General features: G+C 40.9%; 1 protein-coding gene across 2 annotated transcripts in view; it reads right to left on the bottom strand.

Annotated features, from left to right (window-relative positions):
- The window catches only part of RAB27B (RAB27B, member RAS oncogene family), a 206,575-nt gene that overhangs the window by 48,128 nt on the left and 142,191 nt on the right, over positions 1–16,256 (bottom strand). Inside the window, exon 1 of one of the 2 annotated variants that reach the window (XM_037902539.2) lies at positions 1,697–2,136. The exons of the other annotated variant lie outside the window; for it this stretch is intronic. The gene's annotated coding sequence lies outside the window, so the exon portion shown is untranslated. Of the gene's footprint in view, positions 1–1,696; positions 2,137–16,256 lie in introns of those variants that run through there. 2 annotated transcript variants of the gene reach the window in all.

The raw sequence follows: 16,256 nt of genomic DNA, 5'->3' as shown, positions 1-16,256 counted from the left end.
ACAGACTGGTCCAACGTCTCTTACTAAAGCCCCATGACACTCAATCCTGTCCAGCCCACACTAAGATTATGACCCTCCACAACAAACCCAGCACTCTAGGGTTATTCTAAGTGGATCACTGAATTATGGTTTATTTGGAAAGCTAACTGAGCCAAAAAGATGGGGGAGAGGGGAACGAAACATTTTGTGCACGTCAGCCTTGCCAGTGCCCATTGAAGTGACATCTGCCAGGAGATTAGGATAATCCAATTTCTGCTGAAAGTTTGCATGGTCCCCTCGTGAGCAGTAATGGTGAAACTCAAATAGCCCTTCAGTGGAGCAGAATCAATATAACCTTTTCATTATTGTGAAGCAACTCGCTATTGATTGCAAGGAAACCTCTCTGCTCCCCAGGAAAACCTCCTAATACATTGACTGTCTCCCATTCCTGCATTCTAAAACCTTGCCCTCTCCCCATGTTGTGTCTGGAATAAATTCCTGCTGCTGAACAATGTCCATTTTGGTATGCAAGCCACAATTTGAACTGCTCACATTTTATACACAAAAACTAGCCACTCTAAACTAGAAGCAGATTTCTTCTTCCTTTTATGCCCATGTAAAACTTGCTGTAAGTCTATCAGCATCCTTCAGCTAAACTTGATGTAAATCCGGACTACGCATCAGCAGACCTTGCCCTTAACCGTCCTACATTTTAAATAACACAGAACTAGGGAGACCAGTTCTGCTCCATTTACACGTCATGCAATCCTACCGACTTCCATGGGGCATAACTGAGGACTAAATGGTTGTCTAGTGCTATAAGAGTGCTAGTACTTAACTACAATCACCATCAACAGTGAGTAAAAACTACTGCCTGCCACGACAAAAGTCTTTTATTTAAAACTGGAGGCAGAACATAACAAGAACGCTTCAGCAAACATCAGCAGTAATCTCTTATTGAAGTAAAGCAGAACCTGATCAGCCTTCAGAAAATACCAGAGTGCTGTAAATTATAAAACCATATACAAAAGTCAAACAATAAACGGGGGCAAATTGGCTGGGGGGGGGGGGGAGGGGGTAGGGGATCCACAACTAAGTTCATAATAAAAATTTAAAGAATCTGGAAAACATTGTGCCTATCTCTTTTCATTTTCCTTAGAGCTCTTCAGAAAGCACACATGAAATTTCTAGCAGCAATAAAATGGAAGCATTGACACCTCCATGCTTTTTTAAGCCAGCTGTTTGATATGCAAATATTAAGCAGAGGGCACCAAGTAACAGGGTCTGGTGACCTATCGCTGAAGATGGGTACCTGCTGGCATATAAATCCACATGCCTTAGAAAAGCGTGATCTTTGAAAAACAAAAACCAAACCAAACAAAAAACCCTTTACAATATAATCTGAAATGACCAAAGGGTAGAAGAAGCGAAGTCATAAAAACAGCTGTTTGCCATTTTAGGCCTAACTTCCTTTTCACACAGTTCCCGAGCAGTTATAAGCATGCTAGATGGGTGTGAGTCCATTCCCTCAAGCACTCTCTCTCGCTTTCTCTCGCCTGCCTGCCAGACTCACCAGCGTGTGAACTTGGGTGTCGGATTTCAGGGACCGATGTTTGCTTTACCTTTCCGTCCCGCACTCAACTCCTCCTAGGCAAACCCTCCCCCCATAACCCACTTTTTGTTGGAAATGTTTAAAAGTGCAAGCCAAGAAACTTACTCCGATAGTCCCGAGCGATTAGGTAGATCCCGCTGCTGTCAGGGCAGTGAAGGAGTTGAAGTTTGTTTTCGCACCACCCCTGGGAGCGAGCCTGACAAGGCTTCTGTCTGAAAGGCTTGTATGAGAAGAAGGCGTGCCCTGAGCGCCTGTACACGGATGTAAGGAACTAACCTCGGGCAAATCTTGCTTGTGACTCAACTGCAGGCACTAACTGCTAAAATACACACTCTGCCCTTTGTTAAAGGCTCTGCCCTGTTTGATGTTCTGCACACATGCTAACAGCTGTGTGGTAGCAGTGTCAGGCTTAATAAAATGGGATCAGGTGCCACAGGTTATCTGCAGCAATTTAAGTCCCTTTTTAGCACATGGAGGGGCTGCATTGATTAACCTAGCACTATAGTATCTAGTCTAACAGGGCTGTTACTCTGAAAAGTATCTAGATAGAGAGATACCACTTAGTATGCTTGGGTTGGTAATTTTGCACCAGTTCATTCAGGGTGACTTTTTGTGTTTGTAGTACTCTGTGTTGCTTTTAACAATTGTTTCTATGTAACTATATGGTTTGTCGCATTACCACCAGACCTCTGAGCCTGCCAAAGGCCAAACATGGGTACAGTGGGTGACAAAGACCCAAGAGACGCCAAAGATTATTCATGTGGGAAACTTAAAATGCTATGTTTCAGAGTAGCAGCCGTGTCAGTCTATATTCGCAAAAAGAAAAGGAGTACTAGTGGCACCTTAGAGACTAACCAATTTATTTGAGCATAGGCTTTTGTGGGCTACAGCTCACTGCATCCGATGAAGTGAGCTGTAGCTCACAAAAGCTTATGCTCAAATAAATTGGTTAGTCTCTAAGGTGCCACTAGTACTCCTTTTCTTTTTTTTAAATGCTATGATATCCCTTTCTTTAGTGTGAATGACTCTTCCTATAATCTCTGGTCCCTGACTCTTTATGTCTGATTTAAATGATTTTCTACAATAAAAGCAAGGGGGTGCCAAATTTGTGTAAAATGTTGGCAATTTTGGGAGCAAAATTTCTCTCCAACTGTAGTAAAGTTGAGAGGTATGCATATCATCCGCTCCACAACTGGCACCATGTATAGGTTGTGTTCAAATGGCCACCGCTTTAGTAAAACAAAATAAAGTCAAAAAAACATTTTCCTGGACTGTTATATCCCCATTAAAAGGAAAATAGCCAAAAGATCTGTAATAGCAGAGCAAAGGGTGAATCCTTATTTCCTTGATTAGTTTCATTGGGTGACCCCCAGTTATTTTGTTATGTGAAGGGGTAAATAACACTTCCTTATTCACTTTCTCCACACTATTCATGATTATCTAGACCCCTATCATTGCCCCCGTTAGTCATCTCTTTTCCAAACTGGACAGTCCTAGCCTTTCTCATCTCTATTCATATGGAAGCTTTTCATAACCTTAATCATTTTTGTTGCCCTTCTCTGTACTTTTTCAATTTCTAATATATCTTTCTTGGAGACGGGGTGACCAGAACTGCATGCAGTATTCAAGATGTGGGTGTACCAAGGATTTATATAGTGGCATTATGATATTTACTATGTTATGTACTCTTTCCTAATGGTTCCTAACATTTTGTTAGCTTTTTTGTTTGTTTGTTTACTACCACTGAACACTGAGCAGATGTTTTCCGAAAACTATCCTCAATGACTCCAAGATCTCTTTCTTGAGTGGTAAGAGCTAATTTAGACCCCATCATTTTGTATGTGTAGTTGGGATTATGCATTACTTTGCATTTATCAACATTGAATTTCATCTGACATTTGTTGCCCAGTCACCCAGTTTAGTGAGATTCTTTTTGTAACTTTTAGCAGTCTGCTTTGGACTTAACTATCTTGATTAATTTTGTATCATCTGCAAGTTATTCCACCTCACTGTTTACCCCCTTTCCCCAGATCATTTAGACTTCTAAAAGGAGACTTTCTTAGTATTAATATAAGTCCTTGAGTTGTTCTTTGTGGTATCCCAGAAGGAAATAAGACAGAATGGAAGCAGAAAGGAACAGCTTGCAGCTCAGTCTCAGAACAACGTAGTTAGTCTCAGCTTGTGGGAGACCCAGCTTTCATGTCTGTGTGTCCAACATTGATCTGTAATCTCTGGGGGTGGCAGCCAGGATTCTGTAATACAGGTGTGTTTCTGAGAAAGAAGGAGGATTGTAGTATAATCAGAAGTAAGGGCTGAAAGATTCAGAACAAAGCATTGCCCTAAATATTCAACCCATTCATCTACTGCTTATCAGTCTCTGAAATCATTAGGGAATAACAGTCTTTTAGATTATAAGATCTTTGGGACACAGACTGTCATTTATAAAATGTATATACAGCATCTAGCACAGGTCGGGGTCCTGACCTGCTTGAGGACTCTAGATGTTTCTACTATAATATAAATAATAAATATATTTCTATCTAAAGCATTGCCTAAATTTCTAACTAGTCAATATGGGAGGATAAAGCATATTCTTATGGAATACTGTCCCACTAAGTATACAAAGTCACTAGTTAGGGCATGGATAAGGGGTCTATATATTGCATAGCCTCACTATATTGTAATCAATCAGCATAATAACTATTGCATTCAGAACAAATTAGAGTATCATGAGGAACTCAGACTACATAATCACAATGGTCTCTTCTGGTCATAGAATCTCTGAATATAGTTTGCTTTAGGCCATGCTATAAAGTTGTTACAGTATGATGTAGCCGAAAGCAAACTATATGACAAACACTGGGAAATATGATGATAACAAATGAGAGAAGGAGAAGATCAAGGAGGCCGGTTTACACTATGAGTTAATGCACATTCACTTTTCAACTTCTGAGACCTGGGGTCAAGTCCATCTCCTAGCACAATTTAAAATGAATTTGCTGGCCTCATCTTAGTCCACTCAATGTAGTGAAATGTATTTTAGATCAGTATATTATGCAATGCTGTGGAGGGAAGTTTGGTGGTAGGATGAAGAAACGTGCATCACACTGCTACCAACTGGGACATGTGAGACCCCAAGCAAAGGTTTTCTCCATTTTAAAAAGAAAAACACGAGTAGGAGAGAGAGGCAGAGCTGTGGGAAAGGAAAACCAGTAACAGTAAATACGATATAAGTGTTTTGATTATCTCACTTTCTTCCTTTTTTTATTTATTTTTCTACTTAATACATAAAAGGAAATAATTGTATCTTGGGGCTCTCATGAAAAATCTTCAAGTAGGAGTTATAGTTTTCCTGGAATTCATTGATAAAGTTGCAGCCTTCCATATAATAGCATAATTGTGTATACAGTATTATCTTTGGTGTGAGTTCAGAGCTCAGAATTGACCGGGGCTCAGATAGCCTGGTGATGAGCATGGTATAAATACCTAGATACTGTAGATTGAGGAGGACTGTGCATATAATACAACTGTATGTGGGAGATCAGAAAACTAACTGCCAAATTCACTGCTGACTTACCCCTGGAAAACTCCACTGGTATCTCTTGATGTTTGCCCATTAATGCCACTGGTGAAACTGGTTTGAACTAGCATTGATGAAATGCTAGAATTTTGCCTTTTTGCCTTTTCTATTTACAATGCTGGACCTAACGGCGAGTGAGTGGTACCTATGGCACATTTTTGGTCTCCATGAAAGTATTTTGGTGTTTAATTCTTTGGAGTCCTTTAACTCTGCCATCCTGTCACACCTCCTTGCCCTCAAAGAGCCAAAAACAGTGGGAAAGAAGAGGTGCATAGGAATTGCCACACTGGATCAGACCCTTGATCCATCAGCCCAGTAGCCTGTCTCTGACAGCAGCCAGTAAAGGATGCTTCAGAGGAAGGTACAAGAAACACTACAGTAGGTAGAAGTTAGATAATCTGTCCCCCATGAGTGTATTATCCTAATACCTAATAGAGTTTGGGTAAACTCCAGAGCATGAAGTTGTATATCCCTTTTAATGCTCCTTTTTAGGATTAACTATTATAATTCTTGTTTATCTCATTGAGAGAGAGAATAGTGGGGCATAAACTAGGTTGGGAAGGAAAAAAAAGAGTAGGGTTATAAGTCAGGGGAGAAAGGGGCAAAAAGAGAATGAGAGAAGTAGGGCAGGCAGAGAGAAGGGGAGCAAGAGAAGAGGCAGATACAGCTGGGGAGAAGTGGGCTCCAGGTGAAAGTGGAGGGAGCAGAGAAGTGAGGGAGCAGGACTGAAAGAAATGGGGGGATGGGAGAGCACACACTAAGAGGGAGAAGAACAAAACAAGAAGGATATGAAAGAAAAGAGGTGAGAAACCAATACAATGGAAGAAGAAGGCAGTGAAATGCTCAAAGCTGGAGGAAATGGGGCAGAGACCCACTCAGGGGGTAGCTTTCAGGTGGGAGGAGTGCTGTAGGGGACAATGTGAGGCTGAGATGGATGGAGGTAGCCACCCAAGTCCAAGCTTGCCTGACATCCCCCCCCCCCCCCCGTCTGAACTCAGGCAGCTAGCCTGAGCCGCCAATCATGCAGCAACATCCACACTGCTCTTTTTAATGCGCTCCCATGAGTAAAGTTAGCATGAGTCTGTCTACCCACGCTGGGAATCCCACCTCCGTGCTGCAGTGTAGACATACCCAGAGATGCTCCACTTACTCTTCATGTCCCAGGCCTGGTAGATCTTGGCTGGGGGCCTGAATAGATTTACATGATAAACTGTGTGGAGCAGCTGCTATTGTTTTGTAGAGATGTGGGGTGTGGCTGGAGAAACAAAAGGTCTCTGATGGAAGGTGGGGCTCTCACCTGCAAAGGGGCTGAACAGATGGGGGCAGGTTGTAGCAGGGTCTCAGTGCGTTGTTATAGAACGTCTAGAGAAAACAATGCCTTAGTAAGAAGCACAAACAACACGGTGATGCCTGATTCTAGTATGCAGCGTGAACATGCAGGACCCCTGCTTTCTTTATTTGTTTGTGTTTTTTGTAATTGAGTGGGTTCAGAGATGCATGCAAAGTGGAATAGCTGCAAGCAAACTCCCACAATCCTTCTGGGCAATTGGTCAAAATGCACAGGCTATGTCCAGGACCGAGGGATAACCAGCCCCTTACAGTTCTGTGTAAATGATATCTGGAGTTTGTTTACTGGCTGCATTTACAATTGCACCATCACTACCACTAGCAGAGGGTCTCTCACCCGCAGCCCAAACAGCTTTATTCTTTTGGTTTCATTTGGGCTTCTACATATAGTGCTGTGTTTGTCCTTTTTTATGGCAGTTCCAACACCGCTCACCTGTGAAATGACAGTCATTAACGCAGTGATCAGCAAAAGCTATTCAACTTTGGCTGCTCACTTCCGCTCATGTGGCATGCATCACTCTTCCCATAGGTCATTTCCCCTGGTACTTCTTTTTCCTGTAGTCTCCACCGATCCAGTAACAACCAGTGCTTGTGAGCAGATGAAATCAAACTCTGTTGGCAAACATTTCTGTAAGACCTGCTTCAGAATAGACACTCTATGATCCCTTAAAGCATTCTCCAAATTGGCTTAAAATTCACAGTGCTTCAATTCTGCCACGTATACATTTACTGATTCTGCAGGTTACTAGTTCCATTTATATTGCTGGAAATGCTCTGCTATGACAGGAGATTTTAGAGTCAAGTACCTTCACAAAAAAGTTCTAATTTCTGGATAACTTTTCTCTTTTAGTTTGAATTGGCTGTGAGTAGCTGTAACAGTCCATATGTTCTGCTTCCTTTGGGTCTCTTAAACAAAAGGAATGTCTCTCACTCAAGGACCACCTCGGTTTCCTGCCTATGCCTCTGCTAATTAAAATTAAGTATTATTTGCAAGAACAGGAAATGTGTATGGACCCTCTTCTTTCCAGATAAAGAGAAATGTCATACTGTACATAGCAGTGACTAAACAATTACTGAAAAAAATGACTCCAGTAAATAAATAAATAGATGCCATGTATTGAATGAACCTCCTCTTAGAAGAAAGTTCTGAATAGGATATTTGCATTAACTGTTATATTACACCACACTAAAAGACAAACGCATTATCTCACCTCTTCTTTGAGTACCCACATATTTGACTGAGTGTCCCCAGGCAACTGCTGACTGAACCGTAAGATATGTTTTCCTTCTCTTTAAGAGCAGTTTTCAGCCATCTCTCTCCCCTCATATATTACTTTACCACTTATCCTTTATCTGGTCCAAACCACTATCTTCTCCCCCATTCAAATCCCTCTTTAATGCTTGCTCTACGTTGGAAAAAAACTGCATTCGAATAATTACATTAATTTTAATTCAATCTAGTTAATCTAATGCAACCCCCCTAGTGAAGACACACATAAACAAATTTAATTCTGGCTTAAATTCGTTTAGCTTAATTTTGTAATTTCCTGATGCAAGCTAAATTAATTTATAATCAATCTAGTTAAACTGATGATTAGCAAACTCCTAAAACTGGTTTAATTCTGGTTTAAATCAGGTTAGTGTAAATTACTAAATTAAGATAAACAGATTAAGCAAGAGGTGAACTAGTTTAAGTGCATCTACATTAGGGGTTTGCACCAGTTTAGCTAGACTGATTATAAATCAATGTAATTAAACCAATGCAACTTTTCTAATGTAGACAAGATTTACTTCTTCCTCAATACCTTTAAGAAGTCAGTCAATAATTATTATTATTAAAATATCAATAATTAATTAAAAGCGGCAAAGAGTCCTGTGGCACCTTATAGACTAACAGACGTATTGGAGCATAAGCTTTCGTGGGTGAATACCCACTTCGTCAGATGCATGTAGTGGAAATTTTCAGAGGCAGGTATAAATATGCAAGCAAGAATCAGGCTAGGGATAACGAGGTTAGTTCAATCAGGGAGGATGAAGCCCTCTTCTAGCAGTTGAGGTGTGAACACTAAGGGAGGAGAAACTGCTTTTGTAGTTGGCTAGCCATTCACAGTCTTTGTTTAATCCTGAGCTGATGGTGTCAAATTTGCAAGATCAGCAGTTTCTCTTTGAAGTCTGGTCCTGACTTTTTTTTTTTGCTGCAGGATAGCTACCTTTAAATCTGCTATTGTGTGTCCAGAGAGATTGAAGTGTTCTCCTACAGGTTTTTGTATATTGCCATTCCTAATATCTGATTTGTGTCCATTTATCCTTTTAGGTAGGGACTGTCCAGTTTGGCCAATGTACATAGCAGAGGGGCATTGTTGGCATTGCATAATTAATTAAACCATCCAGAAATGCACATGCCTAAAAACCGAGTAATGACACAATATCACTGATGTAATTTTTATTCTCTACCCTTCTATCCCATGATTTATAGTTTCCTATCTGCCCTTGTCTCATCACCTCTCAAATTCGATTGTTAGATCCTCGAGACATAAACTGCATCTTTCTGTTTGTCCTGTAAAGCATTTAGCATGTTTCTGGGCACTGTAAAAATAAACAAACAAACAATTCCTGACTCACAATCACTATTTGAAAACCAATTCTCTGAAAACAAGATTTATTTAATTTAGAAAATATACATTAGATTGAAAATCAGGGTGAATGCATCAATTCTGGGTAACAGCCTCATTAGGTAGGCCACATTTTTGGAAACCAAAATTTTTTATCCAAAAGCTGACGAAACTAATAAATGGTTTGGCCACAAACTGTTTTTGTGTTTTAATTTCCAAATGAAAAACCAATTTTTTTTTGAGGAAAGAATCCACTTCCCATGAAAATTTCCATTTAATAGAAAACCCAAGTTTCCATCGGAAAAAAGTTTAAATGGAAAATTTTCAACCAGCCCTAGTAGTGCACTTCCAGAAAACGTTTTTGAATAAACATTTGGGCTACTATCTGTGAAATATTTGACATTCACAAACATTTTCATGACTAAATCAGTGACTGTCCTGATACTTGCAGATGGAGAATATGAGCCAATAAATAACAGCAGAGAAAATCTACCATATTTATTCACTGCCATATTTAGACAAGACCTCTTGTAACTTTGCCTGCAGACAGATTGAGACATGTCATAATTAGAGATGTTTTAGTGATTAAATCATTGAGTTAATTAGGACAGAGTAAAAGAGAAAGAAACTGAATAATTATCATCACTCCCTAGCAATTGTCATCAGAATTAGAGTGTGCCATGTAACGTGTTATGAACTTTGCTGTAAGAAAGGCCCAGATTTGATTAATTAGGCAGAACCAAAAAGTTTCCATGCAGCTACAAGACATTCACATTGCTATCAGACCCGAGAAACATTCAAAATCTGAGCAGAGTATTAGAATACCATATTTCAAATGTTACATCATTATCTACAGGCGCTTGGCACTTATGCAATTTGGCACTTATGTAACACATTTGGGTCCTGATTCACCACCAGCTTGCACCTTTTGGAGTCATTGACACTTATGCAATGTACAGGGCAATAATTGGCCACCTTGGATGCTGTTTTTTAAATTGGTGCCTCTGCTCCTCCTCTCCCCACACCAGCTAGAAACCACACCAACAAGGTGCTGGGAGCTTAAAGGGTATCCCCATACCCACAGCAGTGGCTTGGAACAGTGCATCCCAAAGGTACTTTTGAGGTGTTGCCCCTTTAAGCACAGCGACACACACAAAAGTTACAGGGCTAGTGCTGAAGGTTGCTGCACCATTGCAGCTCTGGTCTGGCCGCTTCTTTTGCAGCTCTCAGGGAGAAAGAGGATGACTGCCACTTTAAATGGACCCCTTAGTCCCCTCTAAGACACACACCAGCCACTGCACAAGAGTATCTCCTGCCCGGCTGCCCCATTCCTCCAATATCTTTCTGAATTGATAGTTTACATCCATTTTTTACTGAAGTAGATGACTCCACAAGGTTAGGGTTGCCAACTTTGGTTGGACAAATTCCTGGAGATTTCATCACATGACATAATCTTTAATTAAAGATTAGTCTTTAATTCCTGGAGACTCCAGGACAATCCTGGAGGTTTGGCAATCCTACACAAAGTGCAAAGCCATGGAAAATCAAGCCCAATACCTAAGTATTCCAAAGCACTTTACAAAGGTGGCAAATACTATGCCATTAGAGAGGAAATGAAGACACTGAGAAGTTAGGGCCAAAATTGGAAGACCTGAGTGACTAAAGTTCAGCCTCTAAATCAACATGGCCTGTTCAGAGGCTGCTGCTCCTGTTAACTTCAATGTAAGTTATGGGTGCTCAGCATGTCTGAAAATCAGGCCACTTTATTTCAGATGCTTAGCTTTGTCCACTCCTGGTGGCAACTTCTGGCCTTAACCTCTCTCTGTCCCAGTTTCCGACATAAAGATAATAATACTTTGGTTGTCTTATGGTACAGTTTTCGGGAATTGATTTTTCAGTAGTGTAGATGGCTGTAAACCAGCATACAGACTCACCAACCCGGGAGGGGAAAATAAAGTCTCAGTTACAGGTTTCTTCACATCGCTCTCTTCAGGGCTTGCGGTAGTTTTAAAACCCAAACTCAAAACCAGAACCAATCAGCTCAAGCTACTGAGTGATAATTACCCAAGGTCTTTCCAGCTTTGAGAATCATAGAATCATAGAATATCAGGGTTGGAAGGGACCTCAGGAGGTCATCTAGTCCAACCCCCTGCTCGAAGCAGGACCAATCCCTAATTTTTGCCCCAGATCCCTAAATGGCGGCCTCAAGGATTGAACTCACAACCCTGGGTTTAGCAGGCCAATGCTCAAACCACTGAGCTATCCCCGTTACCCTGTGATCCATAGATTGTGAGGCCACAAGGGACCATCAGATCATTCAGGCTTATCTGTAACACACAGACTACAGAATTTCATCCAATTCCTCTTATTGAACCCCAGACTTGACTAATGCATATCTTCTATAGCCCATGTCCTTGATAGCCTCCTTTTACCATCTTCCCTCATCCTTTTATAACTCATCCCAGGTCAGCCATGTAATAGGCACAAATCTGGTAATCTCTTATTTATCAGCCAACCTCTACACTTCGTCACAGGTGCCTGACTTTAGGCACTCAAATTTGAACATTTTGGCCAACACTTTTACTTAAGTGGGGATACACCAGGTGGGCTGCCAGGGAGCTGGAGATCCTGGGGAACCTGGGAGTTTTTGTTTTGGTTTTCCCAATGGAAAGATCAAAACTTCTGGAAACATTGACAATTTTCATTGTCTAGTCTATACTCATTTTTATACCATTCTTGTCATCATACTATCTGAGTTCCTTCCAGTAGCATATTAAGCAATAATTTAAGCAACATATTTTGTGGAAGTTGCATTTCTGATGGAATTGTTTTCCAACAGAAAATTCCTCACCAGGTCTCTTTGGCAGACCAAAGAATCTGGCCCATGTTGTAAAGATAATTCAATGTAGATTAATCTTCAGAGCACCCCTATGAGAGAAGTATTACTATCCCCAACCCCATTTACAGACTGAGCCATACAAGGGTTAACTAAGCCATAGAAGGTTAACAAATAGAGGACTATAATTTGGCAAAGACCTAACAAGATCCGGTGCCTGGAAGCTGAAGCTAGACAAATGCAAACTGGAAATAAGTACAAATCTTTTAACAGTGAGGGCAATTAATTGTTGGAAGACTATTTCCAGTGGATGAAATAACGGATATGGTGGATTCTTCATCACCTGAAATCTTGGAATGGATGTTTTTCTAATTGATATGCTCCAGTTCAACCACAGGTTACTGAGTTTGATGCAGGGATTTCAGCATGAATAACTATGCACTGTGTTATTCAGGATGTCAGTCTAGATGATTAGAATGGTTCTTTTTGGCATTAAAATCTATGAAAGTGATTTAATTTAGATCCTCCCCACCCCATGAGTCTGCAGCAGAGCCAGGAATAGAACCCAGATTTTCTGACTAACAGTTCCAACTGTAACCAGTTGACTGTGCTAATGTAGCTTTGTATGAGCTATTAGCCCCTTTATGTAAGTAGTTCCTCATATCTGCTCCCATACACATTACCAAATTGTGACAGTCTGTACCCTATGTTTACCACTTTTACAAGACAACGATGAATTTTGTACAAAGTATACCTTGTGAGGTATCATTTGAAAACTCATAATTCACTGATCATTATTGTCCTGGTAAAATGTGTGTATCAACATTGTATGTAAAGTTATAAGATTCTACTGTATGACATTGCTGAGACATGCTCCCAGGTTACAAAAGCAGGCACAAACTAGTTCATCAGAGACAAAAGGCAAATTGACACCTCAGCCAGGTGTCAACAAAATCAGATGGGCTATCACCTGGGTAGGCGGCTATTTTTTGGCAGGAAGAAGGGTGTAGGTGAGAAATTTATGTGTTGGCAAATAAATAGCTGGGAGTTCCCATCCAAAACAGACTTACTGTTGCCAGAACCCCAGCTGGAGATGATTTTCAAAGAGAAATGCTATAAAAAGGGAGAACAGAGGACACAAACCATCTCTCTTCCTTCATCTCTTCTCACGGCATCAACAGACAAAATTTGACAGACAAAAGAGCATAATTGAACTGGGGGAGTGGTCCTGGTTGAAAGATCTAACCAGACTGTTGTGAGCATACAGTGAGGAAAAGCTTTTTGCTTCAAGTCCACTTAGGTCATGTGTACACTGCCACTTATGTTGGCAAAACATATGTCGCTCAGGGGTGTGAAAAAAACCCCTCCCTCAGTGACATAAGTTTCACTAGCATAAGTGGTAGTGTGCACAACACTATGTTAGTGGAAGAGCTTCTCCCGCCAATATAGCTACCACTACTTGTTGGAGGTGGTTTAATTATGTTGATGGGAGAGCTCTCTGGTTGGCATAGAGCAGCTACACTAGAGATCTTACAGTAGCGCATCAGTACAACTGCGTCACTGTAAGGTCTCTAGTGTAGACATAGCCTAAGCTTGTTAAGTTAGGTATTAGTTAGCATTTTACCTTTTATTTCTTTGTAACCAGTTCTGACTTTTATGCCTCATTGCTTGTAATCACTTAAAATCTATCTTTCTGTAGTTAATAAACTTATTTTATTGTTTCATCTAAACCAGTGTGTGTTTGGGAACCTCCATTTGAGATAACAGGGTCTGTGCATGTCATTAATAAAATGATGGATTTTCTATGTATTGTCCAGGAGGGTGCTGGGCAGAAAAAGACACACATTTGTGGGAACAAGTCAGGGACTTGGAGTTTGCTGGTATTACTCTGCAGTATAATTCAGGAGTGGTTGGCTAGAAGCACTCATGTCATTCAGTTGGGAGTGATTTTGCATGCTTGAGGCTGTGCATGAACAGGCCCGACGTGGCTGCTCTCACAGCAAAGCAGTGTAAAAGGCCCCCCAAGTTGGAGAATTGAAGGGACACAGCTATTCAGCCATCCAGATTGTACCCTGGGGAATGTCACACAAACGGATCCCTTTTTAACTGTAAAAGCATCCCTTCATTGCACCTAATACTCTCATTTTTGATGGCACATGCAGTATGGGAAAAACCTAAAATGCTTTAAACTAGATTAAATCTCTAATACCCAGAAACTGAGAGCTTTTTATTTAAACTTTGCTGGTCAATGGAAAATATTATTCAGTCTATGGAGTTCTGAGCAAGAGGAACTCTTCACTCATTGTAAAGATTAATCTAACAAGATTGTCATAAAATCATGATCTTCTCAAAAAGAACCTCTAAATATATCTGTGACTAGTTCTGTGAAACCACTGCAAGATAATGTTATTGTTAACAGAGTCCAAATAATCATTTGCTGTGAGCAAGGACTACAGTGTAATGTGTGACAAAATATAATGAGCAATTTGACCTACCTGTCAATACTTCTACAAAGAGACCAAACTACTCCCCAGTGTACTCATATGGCAGAGGTCCTGGATTTATGAATTGGAATTAATGAATATTGACCTCACTCTCAAGAAGAAGCCTAGTGGTAAATGCTTGGACCAACTATTGATCCCTTTTCAACATTTAGGGGAATTTAGGTACATTGTAGCAGCCAGAAAAGTTCTAATGATGGAGAAAATTGTGAGCTAAGTGTAAGGAATCAGCTACAGAAAAAAAATCTGTGGAAAAGAGGTTGATGAAGAAATTAGGAGAGTTGGTGAGGGAACAGGAGTGGCAGTCCCCCTGGGAGTCTCATAAAAATTAGAGAGGAATGTGGAGCAATTTAAGTGGATAGGACAGGGATATGTTAAAAACATGGCCTTACTACAAGCTAGAGAGGCTGGAAAGGTGGCTGAGGAAGGTGCTAGAGATTGCACCTGACTATAAGCAACAGAAGCAAGGGGAGGGGATTGCTGGGTAGAAAGAAGTGATGCCCAGTTAGGAGGAAGATAAGGAAAAGGAGATTTGGCCAAAAAGGAACAGGTAAGACCACAGAATCTGCAATGCAGTGGGAGAGCTGCAAACTTTTGACACACAGTGGCCTGTAGCACTTCAGATTAAAAGGTTTAACAGATAGTAGAACATGACCAAAATGACCAGGTAAGTTTCGCAGTCTGACTGCTTCATTTTGGAGACAAACTCATGGTCAAGATGTCCTGCAGTGGCTCAAGAGCATGAGTACCAACCTCAGGCCACACTGTTAAGAACCGGGGCAAAAACCCCAAATTGGTTGTGAGTACTATATTTAGATTCACCAACCAGTTAGCAAGTGTAAACTCCTCAGGCACTAAAACAGCCCTAACGTGGAGTCACAGACAGTCCCTTGGGGTACTCTGATCTGTCTTGCCAACCATGCAAGCTTACTTTTGTGATACATGATCCCATATACCAAGTATCACAGCAACATTCAGGTTATTCCCAGTCCCAAAGGACCAATCGTTTATCCCAGGTCAATTGCACTTAAGGTCTCACATCAAAGGCAATGCTTTTAGCCAATATCTAAAGATTTACTATATAGAAAAAGGAAACAAGAGAGTTATTTAGAAGGTTAAAGCAGGTAAACATATATACACACAAATGAGTTCCAAACTCAAGTTTCAAAAAGTAAAAGACACTTCTATAATAAGCACACTCTATATGTACTTAAGGATTAACTCAGGCTAAGCACTAGGGATCTTTTGCTTATGCCAAGAAGTCCTTGCCTCCCAGAGTCCAAGCAGCATAAAAATACAATTCTTCCTGTTAGGGGATTTATACCCTTCCTCCTTTCTGCTTTGAATGCAAACTCAGCCAATGGAAGCAATTCATTTGCATGACCCATCTTCACTGGGGGCGAGCAGACAACGAAGTCTTTTGTCTCTGTAATGTTCCACTCTAGTCTGCCGGGTGTTGATGGGCCTTCCTTGTCCCTGACCCGCTCCACCTCTTCCCCAGAGGCCCCTCCTCCCACATGCTCCTCTCCAACCGTGCCCTCCATCTCTCGCCCTTAAGGCAGGTAATGTGTTGGGGCCATGGCCCCTGGTTCCCCCCCGTTCCAGCAACCCTGCACGCAGGAACTTACAAACATTCAATAGTCTAAACACATTCTTATAATTCTAATACCTATTTTTAGCAATACTAACCCATAGGTGAGCCAGACTGATTTCATTGACGTATTTGTCAGTATTGAATTGAGGCATGGGGGACCTTGGCCTGAGCTGGCACCTGGTTGCCAGTGTCACA

The sequence above is a fragment of the Chelonia mydas genome, chromosome 5, assembly GCF_015237465.2.
Source record: "Chelonia mydas isolate rCheMyd1 chromosome 5, rCheMyd1.pri.v2, whole genome shotgun sequence".
Taxonomy (NCBI): Eukaryota; Metazoa; Chordata; order Testudines; family Cheloniidae; genus Chelonia; species Chelonia mydas.
The sequence above is the reverse complement of the archived record's forward strand: the minus strand, read 5'-3'. Positions and strand labels throughout refer to the sequence as shown.